This window comes from Belonocnema kinseyi, chromosome 1, assembly GCF_010883055.1.
Source record: "Belonocnema kinseyi isolate 2016_QV_RU_SX_M_011 chromosome 1, B_treatae_v1, whole genome shotgun sequence".
Lineage (NCBI taxonomy): Eukaryota > Metazoa > Arthropoda > Insecta > Hymenoptera > Cynipidae > Belonocnema > Belonocnema kinseyi.
In genome coordinates, this window is record NC_046657.1 from 90601389 (window position 1) to 90609434 (window position 8046).

The window sequence follows — 8046 nt, forward strand, 5'->3', positions numbered from 1 at the left end:
CTACAATTGAAGTACGAAATACTTTATTGCACTCGCGCATGGTCTAGGTTAAAGAAATATTTTTCTAAATCAGTGGGATATTTTTTTGTTTTAAATATTCAAATATTTGATGTGGGTAAATAGTTTTTTTATCCTATAAAATATTTGCTGGACCTTAAAACATTTCTTTCCGACATTTTAAATTTCGTCATTTCAAGAAATATTCATTCCCATCCATGACGCATTCATTTGGAATAATGAGTCATTAATTTGGTTCAAAATGTATTTTTTTTATCTTTAATTAATAATTCTTTGATTCAAAGGAATATTTCCCTTTGACCAATAAGTCTTTTTTTAACTAAAACAATCTTAACTTCATTTTAATAACATTTTTCTGGTTGAAAGAAATTATTGTTTTCATTCAAAGTGCACATATTTATTTGCCTCAAATAAATATTTCTTTCAAAATAAACAGGGCCTCACTTACTTTAGCCAAGTAAAATTCACTTGGGTACCATTAATCCTTTTTTTCAGTGCAGTGGATCCGGTACTTGATGTACATTGTCCCTAGCACTACTATATCTTTCAGCTACAATTAGATCACTTTGTCTATATCTTTCAAAGGGGGTTCATTAATAGGAAGTAGCTGTTTTACTTCCATTTTTATAGCAGATATTTCAACAGCCGAAAGCAATCTGTTTATAGATTATGAGCGATTTTGGCCTGCTAGATTCTGCTCATTTATTCTTTTAGCTAGCTCTGGATACTTAAGGAAGAAGAGACGATTGTGTTCTTTCCTCACGCTTTGTCCACTTTTCTCTTTTAAAAAGTAAAGGCGAATGGCATCTCTGTTCATATAGTATATCTATTTTAATCGTCTTCTTGGTTTCTGAACCACTGCTTCTGCCTCTGGTGGAATTAGGTTATTTGCCTCTGTAGGATATGGTGGGACTGGATGATCATCTGGTTGGGCAAGGACATCAACTGCCGCTGCTTGATCTTATGGTATAGCTTCCTTCACTGATATTCATGATCGACGTTCTTTCACGCCAAACGAACTTATTGTTTAATCTCTATTGCTCGGTCTTCTGAGATCCTTTTTCGCTTTTGGTTTCATTATTGAGAATTTGTAGGCTCCGGAAGCTACGATCATTGTTCTTCAAGGCAGTTAATCCCGATGCAACTGGAACGTGGACGTTATACACTCCTGCTCCTTATATCCTAGAAGGTAAGCACGAGTGGGAACTTTGAGCGAGATGACATCGTATAACATTGTTCCTTGGAGTCTAGTCTATAGCTGTGGATGCGACTTTACGCGGTAGGCGGGACAGTTGGATGTAAAGCTTTCATCTCTGGATACTTTTTTAGGGCTATCAATCATTATACAATGTTAGAATAAATATTGCTGACGGACCAGATCTAGTGAACCCAGAAGAAGAGCCCTTTGCATTCGCTTGGCGCTAAAATGAGCCTGACGCTGGAAAGTCGGAGTCTTGTTAAATTGGCTGAGGAATGAAGCTTTCAGACCTACAAGTTAGTCAATTATGAGAACTGAAAAATGGACTTTGTAGCCTTAGTACGACCTTCTAAGATCAGAAAGAAGTGCCTGATATTACCATCGTCTGGTGCCAAGAATTCGATGACGCAAATTATTTTCGTCTTCATATCTTGGAGGACAATATCAGGCTTTGTTAAGTTGTGGTGAACGGGAAATTCCAGCAGATCTTACACAGGTCATTCTCCACAACAGACTCCAGTTCCCCCTGGGCGTATTACAAGATGGGCATTAAATCAACACTATAGAAGTGCCGAGGATGGTAATACAACACTTTTAGAGCCGCACTGTGTCCCTATATGTATCCGTAGCGAGCATACTTTGAGCATTCACTAAGAACATGTCCAAGTGTTTCTGTCCCTTGTTTGCACGTTCAGCAGTTGGTATCGCCTACAACTTCATTATGCGGTCTCGGTAAACTAAGGTATCTATAACGCCTTCTTGGCAGGCAAAAAGATATCCCTCAGTCTCGGGTCTCAATCCATCAGACTTGAGAAACATGTAGGACAGACCCGTTGATAGCTCTTCTCTACCATGAAGGGGCTATGTGTAGTGTTGCTGGAAATAAATGGGAGACCAAGCTGTGCTATTTAACTGAGCAGGCTGTAACTAGAGCCGCTCTTCCCCCTTTACCTCGAAGGAGGCATATTCGAGGTACAGGAAATCTAGGATAACGACTTCGATAGATTTTTATCATCTTACGTGTACTTCGGTCAAGTTGCTTTAAATCATTGACTTCATAATATTCTAGAATTCCCGTGTTGCTTATTTAAATATTACGTTTGTTCTACAACAATGCTCCGATCAAGTATCATAAATCACATAAAAATACTTGAGCTTGCTCAATCAGCACTGACCGTGCTTGAAATATTTGGAGAATTTTTGTATGCCTCATAAAGACAAATATAAATATTACTATTAAAATAACATTACATTGTTTCATTATTTTAATCTGCGTTTCTTCTGATGAATTGCGTTATTTGTTAATAATCATTTCTTCTTAATCAACAAGGACTTGGTTCTTTGAATCAACGAATGTTTTGTTAACTTTACATGTCACTGTCACATATTTATTCTGAACAATGCTTCACAACTTAGTATCACACAAATATTTACTCTTACTAAAAACCCATTTCTTTGTTTCCAAGAAATATTTTGTAACATTTAGGGTAAGCTTCTTTGAACCAAGGAATCACATCTTCCGACTATGAAAAACTTTTACATCAGCCGATCGATATCAATTTGTTTAAAGAAAACATTTGCTAGATTTAAAATCACATTTGACTGTGTAAACTACCTCATTTTCAAAGACAAGTCTCTTATGGGAGTCATTGTCATTTATTCCAACACTGCAGTCTTGGTAGCCACGCTGGCGTAGCGCAGTGGGGTAAAAAAAGTACCCGTGGACAAATCAATTTTTAGCCCACACTATTCATCCGGTTTAAACGATTCTTTTTAAATAAAGCTTTTTAAATGTTGACAAGATTTGTGTGATTAAATTTTTTCAGATAGTTTTAAACATTTGTTATTTAACAACAAAGTTGAAAAAAATGTTCTTATCCTTTTCCAATTGTCATTTCTTTTAAGAAATTAATATTGATCAACGAAGATCTTAAAATAGTGTTACAACTATATAGGACTAATTTTCATTTGGTTATAATAATTTAAAAAAATTGTTATTGTATTATAAACAAATTAATTATGAAAATATATTTTCTGGGATTGGCAATGTTTATCTCATTGAAATGAATATCTTTTGTACAAAATGTGAGATAAATAAATATCCCATTATCATTTAGTAAGAATAGATGCTTTTTGTTAATTGTTTGAACAATTGTTATAAACAAAATTCACAGCTTGGCGACTTTTCAGTGAATAGGCTCAATGCTTGTTTATAGAATCAACTAGGTATGTCTTTCCGATGACTCTTTACTATCAAACTTTTCAAATTGACAACAATTTTTATTTTCTTAAATAATTTTTATAAACAAATTCACAGTTTGGCGACTTTTTGCTATCATACTTCGCAAATTGACAACAATTATTCATTATTTAAACCATTTTTATAAAATAAATCACTGTTCACTGTAAAGCGCGCCTGGCAACGCCTCTCTCAGCGCCGGGGCCTACTAGGACCACCATAACGTCGCCGGCCGCTGCTCCCAAGAGTTTAGTTCTCTTCCGTCAAGCAAGCGGAGGAGACGTTACTATTTAACAAAATTACCTCTTTGGTTTATACCTTTCAATTTGGTAAAATGAAGATGAGTTCAACGAATTAGAGGGGTTTATTTGGCCAACCACATCCACCACTCAATTTGGTAAAATGAAGATGAGTTCAACGAATTAGAGGGGTTTATTTGGCCAACCACATCCACCTTTCCAAGAAAATTCGTAGAATTAACATTTTGGTCACTTCGAGCTGGAAGGAATCACCACTGAAGAGAATCTACATACATCGATAAGTGAATATAAAAAAACACAGCAAATTAAGTGAGAAAATTAAATAGTGTATAAAAAAAAAGTTGTGAATCAAGCACCGCATATTATTTATTTGAACATTTCAATCACGATAAATTCGCGAGAAGCTGTCAATGTGTTTGGGCGACGAAAACGAAAATAATAGATACAAAGAACTTCCACCCGTCAAAATCAAAGTGTACGGTCTGAAACACATCGGCATCACTACTCTGCCACTCTACTGCGATCTCGACATAGCATCTCGCTTTCGAAATCTTAAGCTGGCTGATCCAGATATGCTCAGACCGGGACCAGTCGACTTTATTCTCGGTGCAAATATCTAGGTTCGTGTTATCTTGCCGAGCTTAATTAAACGGGAAGCTTTTGCCGCTCAAAAGACGGTGTTTTACGTGGTATTATCCAGGAATCTTCAGGCTCCCTCATCAACTGCGCAAAGGCTCACGCTCTACTGTCCAGTCACCTCATGAAACTGAACCATGAGACGAACAACTGATAGACCTGAGACAGAAGTTTCGGTCAATCGAAGAAATACCTTGGGCTGTAAGAAAATTTTGCGAGGACGAAGCTTGCGAAAGTATTTTTCTGAACATGCATCAACGTCAGAGAAGTGGCAGATGCGTTGTACCTTTACGTCTCAAGCCAGGTGGTAGTCAGCTTTTGGGGGAAAGTCTTTTGAATGTCAGATCAGCATTAGCCTTAGTTCGTCTTCGAATGCAACGGGATTCGAGTTCGTCTACAGCATATGTCAAATTCATCGAAGACTATCTCTAGTTGGGACACATAAGAAAGCTCACTCCACGAAAGCTAAATGACTCGACTGCCCAAGTTTACTAAATTTCCCAACATGAAATTTGGCAGCGAAAAGACAAAGTCAGGAAATTGTGGGTGGTCTTCAACCCGTCTAGCTACACATCGATCGGAAGCAACTTGAACGACGTCCTTTACTCTGACCCAAAGCTTCAGAATAATCTAACATCCGTAGTGATAAGATGGAGAATGCATCGAGGTGCTTACTGTGCCGACATCAGAATTATGTTGCGTCAAACTCAGATTTTCCCGAATCATGTACACTTGCAGAGAATCATCTGGAGTTCATCAGCTGACGAGCCCGAACGACACTACGTTCTTCTTACTGTCACATACAGGGAAACTTGCGCTCCATACCGTGCGCTCAGGACCCTCAGGCAATTGTGTGATGACGAAAGCAGCTCTTTGCCCTAAGTTCTTGAATGTATCGAGAAGGACCTCTATGTGGATGACTTCTTGGGAGGCGTTGTTGACCCCAAATCTGCTCGCTGGAGAATCAATCAGTGGAATTCCGATCTGCCTCTCGAGAACCAACTTCGTCCTAACTGGACGCATCTCTCAACCGAACTCTCATGTCGTCAAGAGAAACCTGAGATTAATCATTAGAGACAAGATAACAATCGTGGGAGCGCTTGCAATGCTTGTCCACTCAAATCGTAAAAAAGGACGTCAGCGAACACTTGTCAAATTGTATCCACTCATGGCCAAGGAATTTGACCACGAGTCCTCAATGCAAGTAAGATCAAGAAAACAGAATGACTTCCAACATGAAATACAACTCATCAAGCAAGTCCTTCGAGTTGGGGAGAAGCTTCTGCTCATGAATCTTTCATTTGATGAGCAGCATCCCATCATCCTCGATAGACGCTGTCACATCTCTGGATTGATAATCGATTGGGACCACACCAAAGCACTGCACGGAGGCTTTCTATTAATTGATTCATGTCTCATACGCCAAGCATGGGTCATTGGAGGTAGATCAAAAGTCAAAGCGATGTTGCACACCTGTACCATATGTTTTAGACACTCTAAACGGCCGATGAATCAACAAATGGCCTCATTGTCCCGGCAAAAAGTTGCGCCTGCTCGATCTAATCACGTACTGGCGTCCATTACGCCGGGCCATTTCAAATACAAAAAATCCAAAGCTAGGGGCGTGGCCATCTTCAAGGCGTATGTTTCAGTGTTCGTCTGTCTTGTGACGAAGACAATTCACCTGAAACTAATGATTGATCTCACCAGAACATAACATAACTTCAAATGCGCTTAAATGGGCGCCCACTAAAAAATTTTGCCCTATCTAATTAACAAAGATATCATATTTTGGAGGGGGCTGTCTAACGCAGGTGTTAAATCCTCAAACATAATGTCCAATATAAAGTTGAGGACATGGATTCTTTCGTCTTCAAATGCGCTTATATGCGTCATAATTTTTTTTTTTTTTTGAAAATTTTCAAAATTTCCCAAGATATGGAGGTAATAAAATTTTACGAAGTTATGACCAACAAAATAAAAAGCTTGCAATCCGCAATAACCCTTGGCTGGCCTACTGGGGTCATTGGCATCAGGGCCCTTCGCAATTCGAATCATGAATTCAAATATGATCATTCAAATATGAATTCTTTAACTAAAAAAATATTGTTTTTTTTTTTGCAAACCACATAGTGCATTTTATTGAATGATAGTTACTGATCGCCTGTGATTTTTTCCTACTGAAAAACAACGTTGTTTACTTAGAAATATTAATTAAGTGGTTGGGGTCAGAAACGTCCCAGTGTGCCAGCAATGATTGTGGCCGCTCATATGCGCCATCAAATTTGTTTGAAAATGTTTAAAATTGTCCAATATATAGAGGTAACAAAATGTTGCGAAGTGATGACCAGCCAAACAAAAAGTTACAAATCCGCATTGATGAAGGAAGTTTTCTATGGGAATTCAAATGCGCTCATATGCGCCATGAAAAAAAATGTTGCGCCACATTGAAAACCGAGTTATCAGCGATTAAAATGGGAGGGGGACTGGCGTCATTTTTCTGAACTAATTACATTTTTCCAAATACATCATACCTATCTTTCATAACTTCTCAGTGGGCACAAAATTTGGCGACGTCTTTACGACATCGTTACGACATCTTTAACATAACTTTACGACATCCTATGTCCATGTCGTTAAGGTGTCTTTAAGATATCGTAAAGTTGTCGCAAAGATTTCGTAACGATGTCGTAAAGACGTCGCCAAATTTTTCGCCCACTGGGTTCAAATGCGCTCAAATGCGCCACTTTCAAAATTAACGAAAAAACCATAAACAACCCCCTCATTTTCAATTGTTATCGATTTCCACCTGATGATATCTCCAAATAAATTAAATTGAAGTATCAAAATTTTATAATTGTATCTTCGTATAAGATTTCAAATGCTCTCATATGCGCCACTTTCGAAATTGACAAATAACCATACTCAACCCCGTGATTACCAATTGTTGCGATCCACTATCTAATGATATCTCCAAATAAATAATAAAAATATTTGAAATTCTGTACAAAGAGTCCCTCATAAAATTGTGTAGTGCAATTTATGTCATTTGGAGATATTCACGGGCAATGGATCGGTAACAATTGGTAATGAGGGGGTTGATTATGGTTTTTTGTCAATTTTGAAAGTGACGCATATGAGCGCATTTGAAATCCTATCCGAACAGATAATTATAAATTTTTATACTTCAATTTCAGTTATTTGAAGACATCATCGAACAGTAGATCGTAACAAGTGGTAATGAGGAGGTTGATTATGGTTTTTTGTCAATTTCGAAAGCAGCGCATATGAGCGCATTTGAAATCCTATCGGAAGAGATCATTATAAATTTTTATACTGCAATTTAATTTATTTGGAGATATCATCGGGTGGAGGATCGATAAAAATTGAAAATAAGGGGGTTGATTATGTTTTTTGTAAATTTCGAAAGTTGCGCGTATGAGCGCATTTAAAATTCTATACGAAGAGACAATTATACATTTTTATACTGCAATTTGAGTTTTTTGGAGATATCATCGAATAGTGGATCGTAACAAGTGGTAGTGAGGGGGTTGCTCATGGTTTTTGTTCAATTTTGAAAGTGGCGCATATGAGCGCATTGGAAACCCTATTCGAAGAGATCGTTATAAATTTTATACTGCAATTTAAGTTATTTGGAGACATTATCGAATAGCGGATCGGTAGCAAGTGTTAAT